This window comes from Mus musculus, chromosome 15 (assembly GCF_000001635.26).
Source record: "Mus musculus strain C57BL/6J chromosome 15, GRCm38.p6 C57BL/6J".
NCBI classification, from domain to species: Eukaryota; Metazoa; Chordata; class Mammalia; order Rodentia; family Muridae; genus Mus; species Mus musculus.
The window spans coordinates 79739951-79760804 of NC_000081.6; the positions used below are offsets into that span (position 1 = coordinate 79739951).

The 20854-nt window shown below is 52.0% G+C and overlaps 1 protein-coding gene and 1 long non-coding RNA gene across 5 annotated transcripts in view; one reads left to right on the forward strand and one right to left on the reverse strand.

Moving 5' to 3' along the window:
* Positions 1-2586, reverse strand: part of Sun2 (Sad1 and UNC84 domain containing 2) — an 18469-nt gene extending 15883 nt beyond the window's left edge. For 3 of the 4 annotated variants that reach the window (NM_194342.3, NM_001205346.1, NM_001205345.1), the window contains exon 1: positions 2389-2586. The gene's annotated coding sequence lies outside the window, so the exon portion shown is untranslated. The remainder of the gene's footprint in view (positions 1-2388) is intronic. The other variant, XM_030248502.1, reaches the window with a different exon arrangement.
* Positions 2587-2747: 161 nt separating this feature from the next.
* Gm16576 (predicted gene 16576) lies at positions 2748-17444 on the forward strand. The gene is made up of 4 exons (NR_045069.1): positions 2748-2961; positions 3133-3280; positions 4563-4718; positions 12559-17444. It is a non-coding gene; the product is annotated as a predicted gene 16576 (long non-coding RNA).
* Positions 17445-20854: the final 3410 nt, after the last annotated feature.

Below are 20854 nucleotides of genomic sequence, written 5' to 3' on the forward strand. Positions count from 1 at the left end.
CTAAGGCAAAGCAGCCCTGTGATTGAGGGCATCTCCCCTCACCCCTGTCTACCTCCTGTCTTGGGATTTACTTAGGACTCCGGGGGCTTCTTCCGTAGCTTTTTTCTCAAGGTTTCCTAATTTATAGGTTGCATGTCTTAACCCTTCTTGGCACTGAATTCTGTGGGAGGCAGAATCGGGCCTTGCCTGACCTCTGAGGTGCAGCAGGGACGGACATTTGACAGGCACTGCTCCCTCCCCACCCCCAGCCAGTGCTTTATTCTCTCTAGCCGTCCGGTCTCATATGCATGGCTCCCTTCCACGGGCAGACGTTCCCTTCCTTTTTTTAAGGATTTGTTTTTATGTGTTTTTCCTGTGTGTATGTCTGTGTGAAGATGTTAGATCCCCTGGTAGAGTTATAGACAGTTATGAGCCAACATGTGGGTGCTGGGAATTGAACCTGGGTCCCCTGATAGAGCAGCCAGTGTTCTTAACCTCTGAGCATCTCTCTAGAACCCACCTTTTCCTTCTTTTTAGTCACAATCTCTGGTTTGCTACATCCCGTGCGGAAACCCTTCCCACCATATTCTGCAGCCCCTCAGCACACTGTGCTGTGACACCTTGATGTGACAATGACAATGATAAATGACTACTAGCTACCTAATTCCTTTCCTACTCATTAATGACCCCAGCACAAGGAAGGCGGCCATCATCACCCATCTACAGGGAAGAACCTGGAATGCTAGCCTGCAGGTGAGAGCCAGGTCTCTCTGCTCAGACCTGACAGGCTGCAGGGCCTGGACATTTGCATTCCATCAGAAGGTTTGCAAGTTGTTTGTTTGGGGAGTGTTACAGCTCCATATAGCATGCACTTGGAACATGGCTGTAAACTGCGTGGTTACATAGCAGTTACACAACCAATATTTGTTAACAGAAGTAAGGCAGGAGGTGGAGCTGTTGTGTGGTCTTGCAGTCAGTCTAGCCTATAGAACAGTTACAGTCACCACATGGGGTGGAGTGAAACTGATAAGAAGACCAAGGTGAAAACAACAAGTGAAGATAAACAAATCTTTCAGGCACGGGACCCAGCTTCAAATCTCAGAATATCAACCCAGGAATCTCACCGAGCCTGGGCTAGCAGGATTACAAAACTTTAGATCCCAAACCCATCCAAAATGAGTTCCTGGTACTTGTGACTTAGTATTGTTTCTGCTATTCCTGGTGGATAGTGACCTCGCATGGTGGGAAACACCCAAACCCAGACCACAGAAACCAGAAGGTCAGGTTCATCCAGCTAGAAAGACAAGTAGCCTCCTGTCTGGGCTAACTGGCATCTTCCCAGGTGGGATGCCCATCTGGCATCTCTCACTCTCTTCGACTGGTGTTGGTAAAGGGACCAAGTGGTAGTAGCCAAAGCAGGAAGTTGCCTTGGTCCTGGGTTGTATTCCAGTCCTTATAAGGTAGTTCCCCCCATGACTGCCACCCCCACCTGACAGCTCCAGATGCCCATATGCTCCACCTCTTAACCCCTGCCCCGCTGTAGCACATGAAGCCTTTGCCAGGGGGGAAAAGAGTGTAACATGTTTATACAGTGCCCACGCCGCTGTTGCAAGAATCTAAACGTTCTGAGTAGGTGGAGAGGTGGGGCACCGAACACTGCCCCGTGTGCCACCTCCCAGCACTCCCAGAGCGGTGTGGACCTTATCTTTATCTTTCATATTCATCCTGTTGTCACAAAATAGTTTGCCACAGCGGCCATCCAGATTACACAAGATGACAAAGGTCTACCGTGGGGAGCCGCTGAGATAGACACTCCTCCATCCCGCCATTAGTTACAAAACCCTCAAATAAAACATACTTTCCTACTGCAGAGCCTTGGTCCCGAAGATTCCCCTATCCTGGGGAATATTATACGTGACATTTCCACTCCATTTCCCCTGGGACACAAAAAAGTGCTCCAGGCGCTCACCCTCTGTCCTGGCTCTAAGTCACACCCCGGAGCGCGCTGGCTTTGTTTTGTTTTGGTTGGGTTTGGCTGTTTTGGAACTGAGCTAAAAGGGCCCTCCCCCGTACCCCATAACTGTGACAGGCAGCGGTGGCGCAGGCTGAGAACTTCCAGTGCCAGGACTCGGCCTGTGGCACAGCCCTGGTCCGGTTTGGGGCGGCTGGGTCTTGGCTGCCCTCCTCCCCGGAGGCTGCTGGGGAAGTCCCGCCTGGGGACAGCGCCCTCCCCGTGACCGCGATGCGTCAGGGCGCCGGCCCGCGAGTGTCCCGGGGCGTGCGTCGCGCAGGGGCTGGAGTGGCCCGGCCTGGCCGGACAGGGAGGCGCAGGCCCGCGCTTTGGCCGGACGGCGACCCGGGTCAGGCGGGCGCGGGGCCGTGGGGAGGCGGGCCCAATCCCTTCTTTACCTTGCGTGGTTCTTCCCGCGTCGGAGTCCCCCGGGCGGCGCCGCGCACTGGGCCGGGCCGGGCCCGGGGCTGGGGCTGAAACGCGCGCGGAGCGGAGACGCGGGACGGCGCGGGGTCGGTGAGCGGACAATGCGGCCGGCAGAGGACCGCGCTGCGCGAGTGGGGCAGGGCGGTGCGCGCGTGGCCGAGTGTGTATGTGTGCGCCTGTCAATCAACGCTGACAGCCCACAAGTCATTGGCCGGGCCCAGCCGGCCCGCCCCGCCCTCTGCCGCCGCCCATTGGTTGATTTGAACACAAAGGCTCCGGCTCGGCCCGCCCTCCGCGTGGGCCCTGTAGTCCGCGCGTGGGAGGCGGGGGCGAGTACGACCTCCAGGCTGTGGGACCCGAGCGTTCCCTCGCGCATCCGTGCCCACGCGCGCGCGGCGCCGGAGCTCTAAAGGCTTTAGGTGCGGGAGCACACAGGGTGTCATGAAATTGGCCCCAGGATAGGGTCCTGACGCGGCCCCGCGCGGGTGGTTTGGACGCTTACCAGCGTCAGCCGTGTCTGCCCATTTTAAAGACGAGGGAAACAGGTCCGTGGAAGTTTTTTTTGTTTCTTATAAAGAACCCACCCAGAGGGGAAGTTGAGTCTAGAAGATTAATACTATTTAATTTTAAGGTTGAATTTTAAATTCCAAGGTGGGCAGGATACCCATCTTCCCGCACCACCTATTTTTGTTGTTGTTTTTGTTTTTCCAAGACAGGATTTTACTGTCACGGAGATCCACCTACCCCTCTGCCTCCCAGGTGCTGAGATAAGAGTGCACCACCATGTCCAGTCAGAAACCCCAAGTTTGACAGCAGCTTTTCTGTTTTAAAGAAGGCTCCATCCACAGCTGGTTGCAAGAGAAGGTAGGGCTGGCAACACGGTTCTCCTACTTTCCTCCCCCTGGGATGAGTTCCTGACTCCACGGACCTGTCCCCTCCCACCACCACCCCATCTCTCTCTCTCTCTCTCTCTCTCTCTCAAACACACACACACCCCGCCCCCAGAAGATAAAGGAGTGCGACTGGGGATAAACCACTTCTGTTCAATATCTTCTAAGGATGATGAGATCCGGTGTCCTTCACTTTAAAATGCCAAGGGGGTGGGGGGAACTGGGACAAGAAAGACAGTGGTGGTTCACGCCTTTAATCCCAGCACTGGGGAGGCAGAGGCAGGCAGATTTCTGAGTTTGAGGCCAGCCTGGTCTACAGAGTGAGTTCCAGGACAGCCAGGGCTATACAGAGAAAGCCTGTCTCGAAAAGAAAAAAAAAAAAAAAAAAAAAAGCTGGTATCCAAAGGCAGTAGGAAACTGAGGAAATACACACACCCTCATTTTGGATTGGTTCCACTGCCAAATAAAACCAGATCCCCTTTCTAGACCTCCATTGTCCCATCTGGAAATGAGATGCTGTCTACCCTTACAGTATCTTTGGACAATTATGCTAACTATCTTCTTCTTCTTCTCCTTTTCCTTCTTCTTTTTTTAACTTTATTTTATTTAATTTATTTTTATTAGATAAGATTACAGAGGGGAACAACCTTGACCTCAAGAGTAGGGCCACATTCAGACTTTATGGTCCTCCATTTTTAAATTTATTTATTTATTTTTGCCGCGGGTAGTGCCTTCCCCATCTTATAGCTCTGAGGTGGAGCACACGCACAGACAGCCCACATGAGGGCTCTAGAACAACAATAAAGTTATGTTTCTACCCACATGGGTATAAAGATGATACTTTATTATCATGTTGTAATGCTTTTCTTGATTTATAAGACATCAACATGAACTTGATGTCCTCGCTTGGTTCCCGGCTGCTGCGATAAAGCACGGACCAAAAGCAACTTGGAGGAGGCAAGGACTTCTCTGGCTCACACGTCCCTATTGTAGTCTCTCACTGAGGAAAGTCCGGGCAGGATGTCAAGCAGGAGCAGAGGCAGGGACCGTGAAGAAACACTGCTTACTGCTGTGCTGTTCCCTATGGGTTCCCTCCGTTTGTGTTCTTATACTATCTAGGACTGCCTGGCTAGGGGCAGCGCCGCCCACAGTGGACCCTTCCACATCAATTACCAATCAAGAAAACGCCCCCCTGAGATTTGCTTACAAGTCAATCTGATGGAGGCAATCCCTCAGTTGAGGTTCCCTCTTCCCAGGTATGTTTTGGTTTGCGTCAAATCGACGTGATGAAGTTGCCTGCACTAGACACACCAAGAGTCAGGGCTCAGTGGGGTGAGCTGAAGATTAAACCACCCTTCCCAGCACAGGACTGTGGGATGGATTTCCTGGCTGCTAGCTCTCTTCTTGTCTAGGTAAGTGGAGGAAGGGCCATTGCAATGGAGACTGGTGGGCCTTACTTAGACAGGTGTCCTGCTTGCTCACTCGGGGCAAGTCTCTTAACCTCTCTGAACTATGTTCTCTCTTTATAAAACATGAATAACAACAATCAGTTTGCTTGCCACACCAACTGACTCTGGCCTTGAAGAAGTTAATGAGCCCTTCTGGACTCTTTTGCCTCCCCCGTGAGGTCAAGCGAGGAAAGGAACAGAGGTCGTGGGGAGAGCACGTGGCCCTCAGCTTGTCTTGACCTACAGCCAAGCTTGGGGGCTTCCCTTGCTACACCCCGCCCCACGTGGTGATGGGATGAGCTATGTGGCTCTGCCTGCTCCGTGGCAAGGGACAAGCGCTCAGCACTTCTGTGGGAGGCCCCCTTCCCTCTGTGCAACCAAGGTCACTTCTACTGCTCCCTGGCAGTGTCAGCATCAGCCTCCAGTCCAGTTGGGTGTTGGCGTCTGTCATTTAACCATCACAGGCCAACCTGGCAGGGTGGGGACTTTCATGTCATGTTTCCTCGTCTCTGGAACATGTTTGGCAGCTAACAGAGGGTGAGGACTCCTGAGAAACCTGGTGCCCCCAAGTCCCGGAGGCTGTTTCTCCGCCTCCTTGGGATCTGATGTGGGGTGTTGCTGGACCCCACCCAGCTCCATCTTGGGGCTCCGGGCTCTTTAATCCAGCCATTCGAAGAGTTTGTTAGCAGGCGCCAGCCTAGTAAAGCTGTTTTATGGAAGGAGTCTGCTCCAAGGAGAAAGACACGTGATACGTGTAACAGTAGGTGAGGGCTGTAGGTGTCTGACTGAGCCGGACACTCCCAGGCACACAGCAGTTGGTCTTTGGAATGACAGTGTCTCCCTCATCTCTGACCCCACGCCTATTACCGTGCCAAGATTCTAGTAAATGCTAACTAAACACGACTCGTAGGACTTCAGTCACCTCACTCCCTGGCACAGCCTTCAGGGAGTCTTTGATGCAGAGCCCCTGTGGGCCTCAGTGTCACTCCCAGAGCATTGCCTGTGCCCTCTCCCAAGGCCAAGCCTGTGTTTGGGCAGGACTGGGACCTGGCTTGCCCTTTCCCCCTTTTCTTTGCTGATGAGATCCTGCCAATCATCCAGCAACGGGTTCCTAGGTATCTTCCCTGACCCTTCCCAACTCAAGTGCCTACGAAGAGCAGTGGCTTCCATGCCTGCTCCCACATTCCACACATCCTTTTCTCTCTACACCCCCTTGCTCTCTGTTCTGGGATGGGCCTCAGAAGAATAGCCTGGATGGGTCAGACATCCAGAAGGAAGGCAAAGGCAGGATTAGCATCTTTGTCTGTGGCTGTACAGGTCAGACATTTTGCTCCATGATGGTGGGAGGATGGGAGGTCATCCCTCTGACATAAACAGCAGCTGCAGCAGCTGCCGCAGTGACATCACGGGGCCAGTGGTTTCAGATAGCTGCCCTGAGAGACCCTCCGGAAAGAACAATGTGGGCGTGTTATTTAACTTTTGTCAGCCTTGATGTCCTCATCTGAACAGTGGATGTGTAAATGATGTGTGGATGAGCTTAGTATAGTGTGTGGTCCCCGGCAAGGCTATCAGTGATGGGGTTTGTGTTCGTTTTTAGTGAGCACCTATTTAGTCAGCAATAGCACTGACTACAGCCCCGCTCTGGCAATGTCAGGCAGGACAGGCCACTAGGCTGTAGGGATGGACTACTGACCAGTTTTAGCATATCGTAATAAAACATAAGTCCCAGCTGGGTCACAGGCCACAACAAGCCCCATAACCAGGCCCTTAGTAAGAATTCAATAGCATTTTTTAAAAAGATTTTATTCATTTTATGTTAGTACACTGTCATTGTCTTCAGACCCACCAGAAGAGGCCATCAGATCCCATTACAGATGGTTATGAGCCACCATGTGGTTGCTGGGATTTGAACTCAGGACCTCTGGAAGAACAGTCAGTGCTCTTAACCTCTGAGCCATCTCTCCAGCCCCCATCAATAGCATTTTTAAAAAGTTCTCCCTCTAGGACTAGGAAGATAGGTCGGCCAGCTGAGCTGAATCTATGAGCTCCAGGTCCAATGAGAGACTCTCAAAAAACAAGGCATAGCAGGGCATAGCAGTGTATACCTTTAATTTCAGCACTTGGGGGCAAAGATAGAAGGATCTCTGTGAGTTCGAGGCTAGCCAGATCTACATAGTGAGTTCCAGGCCAGCCAGGGCAACATAGTGAAACCCTGTCTTAAAAAAAAAAAAAGTGAAAGGTGCTGGAGAAAGACATGAGGTCAGCCTCATTCTCCACTGGCAAGTCCGATAGTATGTGCATGAGTGCGCACACATGCACACATGTGCTCACATTCTCCACTGGCAAGTCCGATAGTATGTGCATGAGTGCGCACACATGCACACATGTGCTCACATTCTCCACTGGCAAGTCTGATAGTATGTGCATGAGTGCGCACACATGCACACATGTGCTCACATGGACACATGTGCAAGCACACAGAAGCGCACGTGCACACATATACACGTGCACAGAAATGCAAACACACGCCCACGAGTGCACACACAACCATCAACAAAATACTAAAAATACAGTTTGTGACTGTTTTTAATATAAAGGCAAACATATTCCAAACTTGATTACATCTATTTCTTCCTGATGATGATGGTGATGAGGACGACGATAATGGCGGTTATAATGGAGATGATGGTGAGGAGGAGAGGAGAGGAGTAGTTGTTGTTTCCACTGACCTTTAAAATTTCATGGATTCTGCCACAATGACCTACCCACACTTGAAGGGTCAAAGGAACTGCTGGGAAACCTGTCCCAAGTTTGAGAGGAGAAGCCAAGGGAAGAGGGACAAGAGGGGACAGCTCAGTTATAGGCAGCTGTGGAAGGAGCAAGCCCACTAAGATAGCTTGCAGAATCGCCCTCAGTCCCATCCTGGCCCTGCTGCCTAGACCTCCACCTTATCCTTTTCGTGGCCTGGGAGGCCCCCAGCAAATATCAATCCCTTGTCTCCGCAAACTTCTGTCCTTACCCTCCAGGCTTCAGCTACTTGGCCTCAGTTTTCCTACCTGCAAAATGGGGATAGCACCCCTTTCCCTTCCTCTTGCTGACAGGTGGCTATGGACAGAGTGGCAGTGTGAAGGTCCTTCAAGCCTGGGGAGGAGGACCTACTGAGGCATTGACATAGCAATGTTCATATGCTTGCCCTGCCTGCTTCTCTAAGCAAGGATGAACGTTAAGAGCCCCTCCCCCGCCCCAGCATCCAACATAGGAGAAGCAAGCTATATATGATATATAGAGAGATATAGATATATATATGTACAGGACTGTACTTCCGGCCAGCCGCAGTCCTCCAGGTGTGGGCAGGCTGGGTAGCTGGTCTTTGTGGCACAGGATACAGTGGGACAGGGGCTGCAAAAGCCTGTGTGGCTCTATGTTCTGCTCAGCGCTGTCAGCCAGTCCGCCCTCTCTGCCAGCATGCCCAGGGCACACTGTAGGCAGCACAGCTTGCAGTTCCATACAAGACCTCCAGGTGGCCAGAGGCTCCAGGTTTTATGGCTCAGTGGTCAGGAGCTGCCACCTGGGAAGGAGGGCTTACCAGGGGGCGGGGGTTGTTGCGCATGCGTCCATCTGAGTTGCCCGCTCACTGATTGCCTAGATGCAGCCACGCAGGCCGCTGTCTTATCACCCGACTCCTGTCTGTCCACAACGCTCTAGAGTCTCTTCCTTTTTCTGTCCCCTTCCCATTCCGCCCCACTCCTCTGCTCTCCTCTCTTTCAAAGCTGTCTTCCCAACAGCCTTGTTCTGGGGCCACGGTGGCCATGCTTATTCATCAGGAGGGTTCCACCCTGCTTTCGGGGCATGTGCCTTAGACTGTGGGCGTTCTTCAGCATCCCTCCCCAGACTCAAACTATTCCATGGTGAGATCAAAGGAGGACACCCCGTGTTGTTTTCTGACCGCTCTCTAGCTCGTTCCTTTGAGACAGGGCCTTTCCCTGACATGGGAGCTTGTTGGTGTCTTTCGGCTAAGCTGGCAGCCAGCAAGCTCCGGGCATCTTCCCTTACTGTGTGGGGTTACAGGCCCACACTCCGACCACACCCAACTCATGTGAGGGTGCTGGGATCCACTCGCAGGTCCTCGTAGCTGTACAGTGAGCACTCTTAAGCACCCAGCCATCTTTAGCCCCAGAGGATCGTCATTATGGTTTCCCTTCTCTCCAATACTGTGCCACATTCCTGTAGCTCCCTAGAGACCCTCCTTCCCAGCTCCCCCAACCTTCATGCTCTAAGGGGTCTTATTAAGTATAGACTTCATCCAGCCATCACTCTACACACACACCCCTGATAAGGTCACCTGTGCCCCATCTCTTATAGTGTCCCCTTCTTCCTGGTATCTGGTAAGTCTGGCCCTAGCGTGCTTCCAAGAAGCTGGATCTGGGTAAGATTCCCATCATGTTAGCTGGGCCAGCCCTCAGTACAAACCCAGGGCTCTGAGTCCACTGACTGCCCTGCCAGTCAGCAGCTGGCTTGTCACAGCTGGTTTCTGAGGAACCTTGTAACCGCCCTAGAGAAGATGCCCGGAAGCTGTGCCTGGGTCTCACTGTGCCTCAGGCCTGTGCTGTGTCCTCACTATAAGGTTCTGTAAGCATCAGTTTAGACCGAGCCCCGAGAGCCACCCTGTATTGCAGAGCGCGAGTGCTCAAAGTTTCCTTTTTCTCTAAACTGAGACCACTTCCTCCTCCCTGTGCCTGCTTGGCAAGCCCTGGGTGGTGGTGCTCTCCCTAGGCCTCAGCAGGTCTGCAGTCCTCTATGGCTGTGCTCTGGCCAGTGATTGGCAGGTCTGACTGTGAGCAGGAGTGTCCCGAAGCAAAGCTGGACCTGCAAACTTTCGCAGACCTGGACAGAGCCATTTAGGAGTTGTAAGTTAGAACTTAGAAGATGTAAGTTTACAAGTTTAGAAGTTAGAAATAAGAAGGATCCCGGAGGTCTTAGAAATGTCTCTTCCCTCCGTCGTGAGGTCTTCTGGCAAGGATCAGGGCACCCGGCCTCTCTAGGAGGATGAAGAAGACAGCTAATTAGTAGAGTGACAGCCAAAATGGTCTAGAAGAAAATACCAAAGGAGAGAGGGGCTGGTGTGGGTGTATGCAAGAAAGAGGTTGGGGTGGGGGTCTCCAAGGACACAGCAGGGTGGCTGAGCACACCCAGTTAGTGTTCCAGGAAGCCTGGGCTTGCTCAGAACCACTCTAGTGCAATGTGAGGCTCGTGAGCTAGGAAGGCGCTGGTCTTTCCCTTGCTGTCTCTCAGTCCCCGGTAATTCCAGTTCCAGGGCATCCCAGGCCATCCCCTGACCTGTGTAAGGACTAAGCATGCACACAGTGTACATACATACATACATACATACATGCAGGCAAAACAATCACACATAAAATACATAGGTCTAGTTTCTTTTTTCTTTTTCTTTCTTTCTTTTTTTTCTTCTTTGAGACAGAGTTTCTTGGTGTAGCCTGGGCTGTCCTGGAACTCTGTAGACCAGGCTGGCCTCGAACTCACAGAGATCTGCCCGTCTCTGCTAGGATTAAAGGTACGCACTACCGCCCAGCTCCTAACTTCTTTTTAAATGCTTGTCTTGAGAGCTGATGGAGCGGTGCACCCTGGTGTCTCCACTGACAGGAAACTCAGCGCTGGCAGTCTTTGGGAGTAGGAGGAGGCTCCTGATTGTGAAGTAGGCCCTGGCCCATGCCTGGCTGACAACACACTGCCTGACAGGCTGAGGGTGCCTGGTGAGCAGACACTGACTGGGCGTGTGGACCCAGAGCCAGGAAGGGGCTGGACAGTTCCTGCAGTTAGCTTGTTAAAATTGCCATCTTCTGCCGGGCGTGGTGGCGCATGCCTTTAATCCCTGTACTTGGGAGGCAGAGGCAGGCAGATTTCTGAGTTTGAGGCCAGCCTGGTCTACAGAGTGAGTTCCAGGACTACACAGAGAAACCCTGTCTCAAAACAACAACAACAAAACAAACAAACAAACAAACAAACAAAGCCATCTTCCAGTCCTTGGGATGTATCTTCTAAGCATCTAGCAGCAGCAGGCTGAGCTAGCAATGACCATGAGGCTGTTCTAATGGAAGTCACCGGACCTCTGCCTCAGACCTCAGAGGACCAACAAGGACCTTCCCTGGGTTCAATGGTTTTCTCAGCCCTGCTAGACAGGCCTCATAAGTGTGGGGGCTCATAACATGGAGAATCCCATAAACTGGTGTGTTAATCATATGGGCCCTTGTCAAATCTCTCCTGTTCCAAAGGATGACTTTGTAGAGTTAGTGTGAAGGTTAATTGTGGGGGACTTTTAGTGTGTCAGGCTATCCTCAAATTCACAGGTATACCTCCCTCTACCTCCCAAATACTGAGATTAAAAGTTTGTGCCATTGGGCGGAGGGAAGTTATAGGGGGCTTTGGGGATAGCATTGAAATGTAAATGAAGAAAATATCTAATAAAAAAAGTTTGTACCATTACATCCAGCCTTATTTCAAAAACTTTTTAAAACCATTAAAATAATGCCGGGCAGTGGTGGCACACGCCTTTAATCCCAGCACTCAGGAGGCAGAGGCAGGGGGATCTCTGAGTTTGAGGCCAGCCTGGTCTACAAAGTGAGTTCCAGGACAGCCAGGGCTATACAGAGACACCCTGTCTTGAAAAATCAAACCAACCAAACAAACAAAACCATTAAAATACAGTGTACCAAACAAACAAACAAAACCATTAAAATACAGTGTATGGGCAGGCAAATCTATGCAGTACATCTTAGATGGCTTTGGGATGACTGTCACTGGGGTCCCTGCAGGTCTGAAATCCGCCTCAGTCTCGAAAGTACCAGGACCCTCACTGTGTGAGCTGCAGACATCCAGCTGATCACAGAGCGCATCAGGAGGCCCTCCCTGCTCTCTCAGGCGCTCTCCTCACCCAAGGAACCAATGGGGTTCCTGTATTTACCTCCAGACCTGCACAGGAACACACAGAGGAGAGAGAGAGAGAGAGAGAGAGAGAGAGAGAGAGAGAGAGAGAGAGAGAGAGAGAGACTGACTCTGTGTGTGTGTGTGTGTGTGTGTGTGTGTGTGTGTGTGCGCGCGCGTGTGCGCGCGTGCGCGCACTAGTCCAGGTATCTGGGTTGGAAGTAGGAAGGCAGGAAAGGAAATGCAGCGAGGTTCCTGGAGTAAGAGAGCCAGGGGAAGCAGCTCCCCTAGGCTGCTCAGGAAATGGTGGCGGGCTCTGAGGGCGTTCATGAGACCATGGCCTAAGGGTATTCAGATATGAGGAAGCAGCAGCCTGCAGCCTGTCCTGTTTCACTTTCCCCGTGAAAACAGGCAGGGTGCGCCTAGACACCAGCGAGACTGCTGAGATGTCCATGCACTTCTGAGCACCGCCAGACTCCCAGCTTAGGCCTGAGCTGAGAGCTAAGCACTTCCAACCACTTCCCGCACTCTAGCTGCTCTCCTCCAGTTGTTGCTCATGTCCGGGCTCCCTGGACAAATCTGTCTGAAACAAGGACTTACTGGGGGCTGGGGGTGGGGTGGTGGCGCACAGCTCTGATCCCAGCACTCAGGAGGCAGATGCAGGTGGATCTCAGAGTTCAAGGCCAGCCTGGTGTATAGCGGGAGTTCCAGGACAGCCAGGGCTACACAGAGAAACAAAAATACCCAAACACAACCTAACCAGTATGGTCACTTCCTAGGAGGAACAGAGATTTGGGGGAGCCACTCTAGAGGTGACACCCCAGCCACAAGATGGAGAAAAGCCCAAGGTGTCACACTTCCTTTTTAGGAGGACTGGGAATTGGGAGCAGAGGAGATGGCCCTACCTGATGTCCCCAGCTAAGGCACTGATGCCCACATGGCCTGTGGGTTTTGTGGAAGCAGAAGTTACCCAGATAGCCCAGGACAGCCCCGTTGCAGGCCAAGCCAAGCCGAGAACCCAGTGAGCCCGACAATGGATCCTTGGGCCATCAGAAGCTCCCCAAGCACCACTTTGTCACTCGGTGATCTCTTGGGACTGACCCTGGAGGGAGATGCTGATGTATTGGATTTGGCGGCCCTTGTAATGACCCTCAGGAAGAAGAGAATGTGTGATGCCCACATGGTAGAAGAAGGAAATAGCTGGTGCTAGGCCGGCCAGGTCACTGTATCCCCATGAGTATGTCTCAGAAGGGGCAGAACTGACACTGTGGGCTCTGAGCTTGAAGTGGAGGCTCAGGCCCTAGCTGACTTGTAGCTCCAGGGAGCCTGGGGGCCAACCTACTAGGCTTCCAGTGCCTCAGTACCTATCTATGCAAGGAAGAGTGTGGAGGAAGTGCTTGATAAATGTTTGCGGATGAAGAGCAGAAGTCTGTTTCTGGCTGACTCAAAACCACTATATCTTTTTTTCCCTTCTGGCCTGATGAGCCTGAAGAGGTGGTCAGTGGTTGACTAGCCACTCTGCCCGGAAGTCTCCCGCAGGCACGGATTACCATGCTATGCCCATGTATGGCCACCAGAGGTCGCCCTGCACCGCCGGCAGCAGAAAGCTGTTGGGTTGGTAGACTCACAGAAGGGGGGCAGGATGGTTGGGACAGGGCTGAGGAATTTACCAACAGAGTTCTGGGCTCCTCAGGTGGGCCTGCTCCTACTTGACATCATGAGCTTATCTTCTGTCGCAGCAGGCCCAGCTGGGTCCAGCTCACCTGGACGATGTGAAGGTGGAACTGGGTGGTGCTGGTGCCCCAGGGTGTGCGCTTAGTAAGTATGGCTCAGGTCCTGCACTTCTGGGGCTCCAAGCCCTAGAGCCAGGGTTAGTGCCAGGAACATTGGTCCTAGGGAGAGGGGAGGGGACCAAGCTATGTTGGGTCTTGCAAGCCAGGGTGGAGCGCTGCTGTTATCAAGACATATGGGGAACGTGGGGTCTGGGGGTTTACTCCCAGGTCATCAGGCTCAGGGTACAAATGAGGGCTGTGGTGAAGAGGTAGCTGCTCTCCAGTGCCTGCAGCATGGCTTGCAGCCCAGCTCCATTTTGGGCTGGCAGGGCAGGTTCTTACTGGTCTGGGGCCTGAGTTCTCCATCCCCATTCTGTTGCCTTTCTGCCTTTAAGACTCCCTGCCCACCGCTCCAGGGTTTCCCTCCTGCCCATAACATGTGAGTCTCACCCCATCCGTCATGGCTCTGCCCATCCCTTACTCATAGCATCCTCGACTGAAAAGCTGGGACCCTCCTCACTTCCCTGGGGCCTGCCAAACCCCTCCATTCCAATGAGATTATCCGTGGAGAGAGCCCCTGGGGCCAGTGCTTCCTTGGAGGCCTTCCTTCCTCCATGTTCCCTGGCACCTCAGCCCAGGAGCTTACTGTTCACACTAGCTGCATTTACAGTCAAGGCTCTGGCTGCTTCGTGATAGGAGTGGCCCACACCAACCATTCCAGGACCGAGCAGCACATGTGGCTTTTAGCAAGGTGAGATGGGAGGAAGAAGGAAGAGTGTGTGGGAGACCACAGGGGGTCCAGAGAACCCAGAGAAGCAGCTGTGGTTCTGTTCTGAACATTGGATTCACTCAGATAAGAGGCAGAGAGATGGTCTCTGGTCAGGCACAGGCTCCCCCCCAGCCTGCCTGCTGGGCTGACTCTGTTGCTAGGAATCCTGGTCAACCTCACGGATGCTCACCCATCAGACATGAGATGCACATAGCAGGCTGTGTATCCCATCCTGCGAAGGAACAGCCCTGTGTGTTTAACGTTCCAGGTTCCTCTATGGTTGATCTGTGAGTTCAGGGACCCCCCTCCCCCATGCCTCAAACAGCTAACTGTTGAATGACAGCAGTGTCCACAGCCTTAAGCTTGGTAAGGGGCCCATACAAAACAGATGGTTCCTCTGCTTCTCCAGACCAAGTCCTCAAAGCCAGAAGATTCTGTCCTCAGTGTGGTCAAGGAAGACTGGAGAAGTTTCACAAAGGGCTCCTGCTGGGACTGTGAGCCTGTACTTCTGTCCAGCACCCCTAGCTCTGCCAGCTGTCCTTCCGGAGTCCCCTTCAGAGTCCTGTACCCAGACCACCCACCCATCTACACCTCCATCTTTTCATTCCTCAATCCCCCATCCTTCCATCCACTCATCCCTCTACCCACTCATCCCTCTATCTATCCATCCATCCCTCCATTCTTCTCACACACTTATCTGTCCATCTGTCCATCCATCTGTCCTTCCATCCATCCTTCCTTCTTCATCCACCCGTCCCTCCACCTGTCTAGCCACCCATTATCATTCTTTTACTCACTTGCTCATTAGTTACAATACATATTGTTGTTAGTTAGTTAGTTAGTTAGTTAGTTTGTTAGGTTTTTCAAGACACTGTGGCTGCCAGTCCTGAAACACTCTCTGTAGACCAGGCTATCCTAGAACTTAAAGATCTGCCTGCTTCTGCCTCCCGAGTGCAGGGATCAAAGGCCTGGCTGCGTGTTTATTTGTTAGTGACAGGGAGGGACTAGTGCTTTAGTCCAGGCTGGCCTGGAAATCACTATGTAGCCTAGGCTGGCCTTAAATTCCTGACAGTCCTGCTTAGCTTCCTAAGTGCTGGCATATGTGTGAGGAAGTGCACGTGGCTTGCACATGTATTATGTATGTGGCACCCTGCGCCAGGCACTGGGGATGCACAGAGCACACAGTCCGAGCACTCCTCAGTTACAGAGTAACTAAGGTGCAGCAGATGCACGTGCCATGGTGGAAGAGCACAAGGCACAGAAGGACTGGGCAGGTGTCAGTATTGCAGGGGACAGGTAGAGTGGGGCCTGTCACTCTTTCTGTATCCCTGAGCCACTAGCTCACAGTGAGAGCCTCACCCCCAGCCTGCTCCACTCTGGTGTGTCACAAGATGTCCGTGAGTTATTTCCTCCACGATGCTAAGGTTCTCGTGCAGTCTCCCTGGCCTGTTACACAAGGCTGTTCTGAGGCTAGAAGGACACGTAGCTGGGGTTACTGCTTGGTCAGTAGCAAAACCCCTACATGGGTATGCATGTTCTGGGGGCATCTGTCTCAGCTCAAGATGAAAGGTCAGGGTCTGATCCCAGCTCCCTGTGGTCTCTGTCACTGGTCAGGGGTGTGCATTGGCCACCCTGCCTTTTCCTGATTTAGTTTTGTAGAACTTAGGTGGTAATGGAGGAATGGACCCTGAGGCTCCACACCGGCCCTGACCCAAATCCATGAGAGCCAGCAATGTGGACATCCTTAAACATTCATGGTCACCTCTTCCTGGCTCCCATAGTCTTCCTGAGGCAGGAGGATGATCCCTGTTCTGCAGATGAGGTCACAGAGGTGCAGGGAGGGAGCTTGTTCCAGCTGGCAGCAGCCACCTGAGCAGTTTTGAGCTGGGCTCTGGGGTCCCAGGCTGATGACCTGAATCCTGCTCTGCCCGATAAGCACTGGGCCTGACTCCTCACCTGTAAGAGAGACATAGGCGTAGGCAGCAGCATCCCAGAATGGACAGAAGGGCCAACCCGACCCAGGGGACAGAATGCTCAGCACGGAGTCCAGCGCATCCGGGCCTCCAAGAGTCTAGGAGTCTTATTAATAATAATACAAACCTTCTGCCTCTGTGGCTTGCTCTCACCCCACCCCCACCATCTTTCTAAGGATTGAAGACAGCAGCTGGCAGTGGGAGGTGGTTTCTTTAAATACAGGATGAGGAGAACAAAGGAAAAATAGAACAGGGGGGTGGTTTGTGGCCTACGCCAACTATCCCCCTCCAAACGTGGGGGAGGGACCTAGCCTCCACCAGCCTCTGTGTGTCCCCAAGGCTCTTGAGGAAGTGAGGTTTGCTGTGCATTAGGCTTGTCTGCTGGGACAGGACAATCCTGGTTTGGACTGGGATGTCACCATGGGAGGAGACATTTCCTGCCTGACTATAAGGGTGGCCCCTGAGAAGCAGGAAGTAGGTTGAGCTCCTGGGGTTCCAAGACAACATGGAGTATTTATTAGAAGGTTCTCTGTAGGCCCCTTGAACTTCAAAGGCTATACCCCTCTAGCTGCCTATTCTCCTTGGTTGCCATGGATCCCGTGACCAAGTCCTTGCCATCTGCCTCTTTAGGCCAGTCCCTTAGAGCCCTCCACTCTCCTGAGAACCTGTGTCTCTTGGTCTTTGTGGTGCCCACGGGGCACTAGATGCCATTCTCTGAGATGGCTGGTACCAGTCACTGCTCCTCCAGGCAGGGTACTGGCACTGGGCTTCGAACTGTGTGTGACAAAGCTGTCCACTTCCCTTGAAGACTCCGAGGGGACCGAGGTGTTCCCTGCACTACAGACAATGGTGGAGAACTACAACGTAGGTGGATGTGCCTTCTCTGAGGGCAGAAGTAGCTAAGCAATAGGTGAGCCAGGACCATGCCTGGAATGTGGAGCCCCTCAGGACAGAGGTAAACAGAAGCGCTGAGAATGAGCAGGAGCCAGGAGGACCCTGAACCTGGCAGCCTAGGCCTGGTCCTGGCTGGAATTGCATCCTGGCTAGATCTTGGGCTAACTAGTCACTCTCTGAGCCTTAGTTCCTCTACTTGTAGATGAGGGAAGGCAATTCTTGACTCAAAGGTCTACTGAGGATTACATGACATGTCACAAAGGAGGAAGCCCAGGGGCTGTCAAATGCAAGACTTTCACAGAGGAAGAACCTTCCCCCAGAAAATGCTAAGGCCCAGTTGGGTGTGACCTCTTCAGGCAGCCTCCAGTCTTCCTCCCTGGGCAGTGATGTGTGCTTTCCTGAGCCCCACACTGTTCCTGGCCAATGACATCCTCCCCGCTCTCTATTCCACTGGCCAGCAAGCACTGCGCTCTTTGTGGTTATACTTTCTCTCCTTCAGCTGTCAGCCACCTTGAAGGGAAGTTCTGGCTGGACCTCAGAACGCAGACCTCCTGGGGTCAAGAAAAGAGACCCCTCCATAGAGCCTCAGTGAGCTGGCCCAAACAAACCTTTAAGAAATAGAAATAGAGCCAGGTGGTGGTGGCACACGCCTTTAATCCCAGCACTTGGGAGGCATAGACAGGCAGATTTCTGGGTTCGAGGCCAGCCTAGTCTACAAAGTGAGTTCCAGGACAGCCAGGGCTACACAGAGAAACCCTGTCTTGAAAAACCAAAAATAAATGAATGAATAAATAAATATAATAATAAAAAGAAATAGACATAGGATATGTGGTGGTGGCACACACCTTTAATCCCAGCACTTGGGAGGCAGAGGCAGGCAGATTGGTGTGAGTTTGAGGCCAGCCTAATCTACAGCGTGAGTTCGTGAGTTCCAGGACAGCCAAAGCCACACAGAGGGACCCTGCCTCAATAAACAAACAAACAAAACAGAAAGAAATGAAGAAAAAGAAGAGACAGACTTGAGGGGTTGGAGAGACAGCTCAGCAGCTGGGGACAGGGGCTACCTGAATTTGGTTCCCACAGTGTGGCTCACAAACATTCATTCTAAGGGGTCTGATACCTTCTGACACACACAAACTTACAGGCAAAAACACCCATGTACAGATAAAATAAAATAAATAGCTAAAAAGAAAAATGAAGAAAGACAGAGGCACGAAAAGAACTTACCAGAGACACCTCTCAAAATAGAAACATCGCTAAATTGGTTGAAGGAGCTGGGTGTGGTGGCACACATACAGCACTTGGGAGGTGGAGGCAGGAGGATGACTTCAAAGCCAGACTGGGCTACAAGAGACAAACAAAAACAAATAATAGGGCCAGCAAGGTTGCTCAGTGGGTAAAGACACTTGCCACTAGGCTTGCCCTGAGCTTGGTCCTTGGGACCCCCACGGTGGAGGGACAAAACTGACTTCTATGCATTGTTCTATGAACGACACACTCAGACAGTGCCACAACCCTAACCCTTCCCATATGCACATGCACGCACATACTCATCCCTCTTCCCCACAGATGTGCAGGCACACACACACACACATGCACGCACGTGCAATGAATGGTTAAAAGAAGCTAGGGAAATCTGGCGGTGATGAAGATGACAATACTAAATCGGTGTGTTCCAAGACTGCTGGTGTTGAAAGGTGAAACTGGGACATTAGACAGGGATCGTGACGTTGATGTTCTTGCCATTTAAAAGGGTTAGGTTAGGGTATAGGCTCTGAGTTAAAAGCATTTGCTGCTCTTGCAGAGGACCCAAGTTTGCTTTGTAGCATCCACACGGGGCAGCTCCTAACCACCTGTGATTCTGGCTACAGGAAAGATGCCTTTTCTGAATTTTGCTGTGCACCTGTGCTGGCACCTGACCTGTGCTCCCACCTGCACCTGTGCTCTCTCTCACCTGCACCTGTGCTCCCACCTGCACCTGTGCTCTCACCTGCACCTGCGCTCCCACCTGCACATATCCACATGCACACACACATATGTGCACATAATTAAAGTATATCTTTAAAAGGACCCTGCTCCATTCAATCTAGTAATTGTTCTTGTGCTGGGGCAGACTGGGGTATCTGACTGAGAAGCGAACATAACCTTTTCTCTTTTTAGAAAGAAGGCAGAGGGCTGGGCAGTAACTACAGGGGCACCCTGTAGTGTGTGTGTGTGTGTGTGTGTGTGTGTGTGTGCATCCTCAATGGCTCTCTACCTTGTTTCATTTTTGCTTATTTATTCTGAGTGTGTGCATGCCACAGCGTCTGTATGGAGGTCAGAGGACAACTTAGGGGAGGAAGCCATTGTCTCTTACCAGCGCGTGGGTTCTACTGATTGAAGCTGGGTCATCAGGTTTGACAGCAGGCAACACCACCCGTTCAGCCATTGGGCCTGCCTCTACCTTATTATTTGGGACAGGGTCCCTCACTGGCCTGAAACTGGCTAATATAACTAAACCGGGTCGCCAGAGAGACCCGGGGGTCCTCCTGTCTCAGCCTTGTCACTTGAGGGGTGGCACACCTGGCCTCTTACACAAGTTATGGGGATTGCAGTCAGGTCCTCAGGCCTGGGCAGCAAGTGCTTTCCTGAGCCAGCTCCAGTTCCTGTTGCCAGCTCCAGCTCCTGTTGCTTGCTCTGTACGTTTTAAGAGGGTTTGCAACTTGGAACCTTGGCTTTTCAGCTGCCTCAGACTATAGTTTTGGGAGTCATGTGTGGCACGCATTAGCTGAGCCATGGAAGTAATAATAATAAATATGCTTTATATGTGCAGCAATAGTTATGATAATTTCTATGCTCACCTTGTACTGAATAAAAGCTAAGGTTGTATCCTGGGTTGTTTGTTTGTTTGTCATTTTGGGGTTTTTTTGGTTTTTGTTTTTGCTGTCATAATAAAATATCCTCAGAAAAGTTTTAGGGCGAAAGGGTTTATTTTAGATCAGACTTCCAGGTTCTAGTCACTGTGGGGAAGTCTCAGTGAGCTTGAAGCAGCCAGTCACATCCCAGCCACAGTCAAAAGCAGGCAGCTTCTCCACTCTTACACATTCAGGACCCCTTTCCTAGCAATGGTGCCACCACCCACAGGGAGCTGGGGCTTCCCACATCCATTGGCTTAGTTAAGATAACCTCCCACAGATATGCCACAGGTCGTCCCAGTGTGGACGAGCCCTCACAGAGACTCTCTTCCCAGGGGATTCTAGGTTATGTTGACAGTTAATGCTAACCATCAGAGGTGTCATTAAGTAGTAAGCTATGGTTTTGGGGTGGGGGGGGCAGGGAGAGGGGCACTTAGTCTCTAGCTATAACAATACCCTTTTCTAACTTTACTCTTAAACTATAATTATGTTTCACATACTGTTGCGGGGGGGATGAGGAGGAAGGGAGAGGGAGGGAAGAGAGAGGAAGAGGAAGAAGAGGGAGAGGAGGAAGAGGAGGGAGAGGAGGGAGAGGAGGAAGAAGAGGAAGAGGAAGAGGAAGAAGAGGGAGAGGAGGAAGAAGAAGAGTAGGAGGAGCAGGAAGAGGGTACTTCCCAGAGAAGTACCCTACTATGGTGCCCTATCACCTACCTGCCTTACACAGCCACACAACCACACTCCCCGGGAGCAGGAGAGAGCCACTGCAGTGACAGCAATGACCATGGTGACATGGGGTTGCTGCTTGTGGCCCTGTGATACTATGTGGGTTGGGCACTACATTAGCCTCATCCTGCCCAGATGA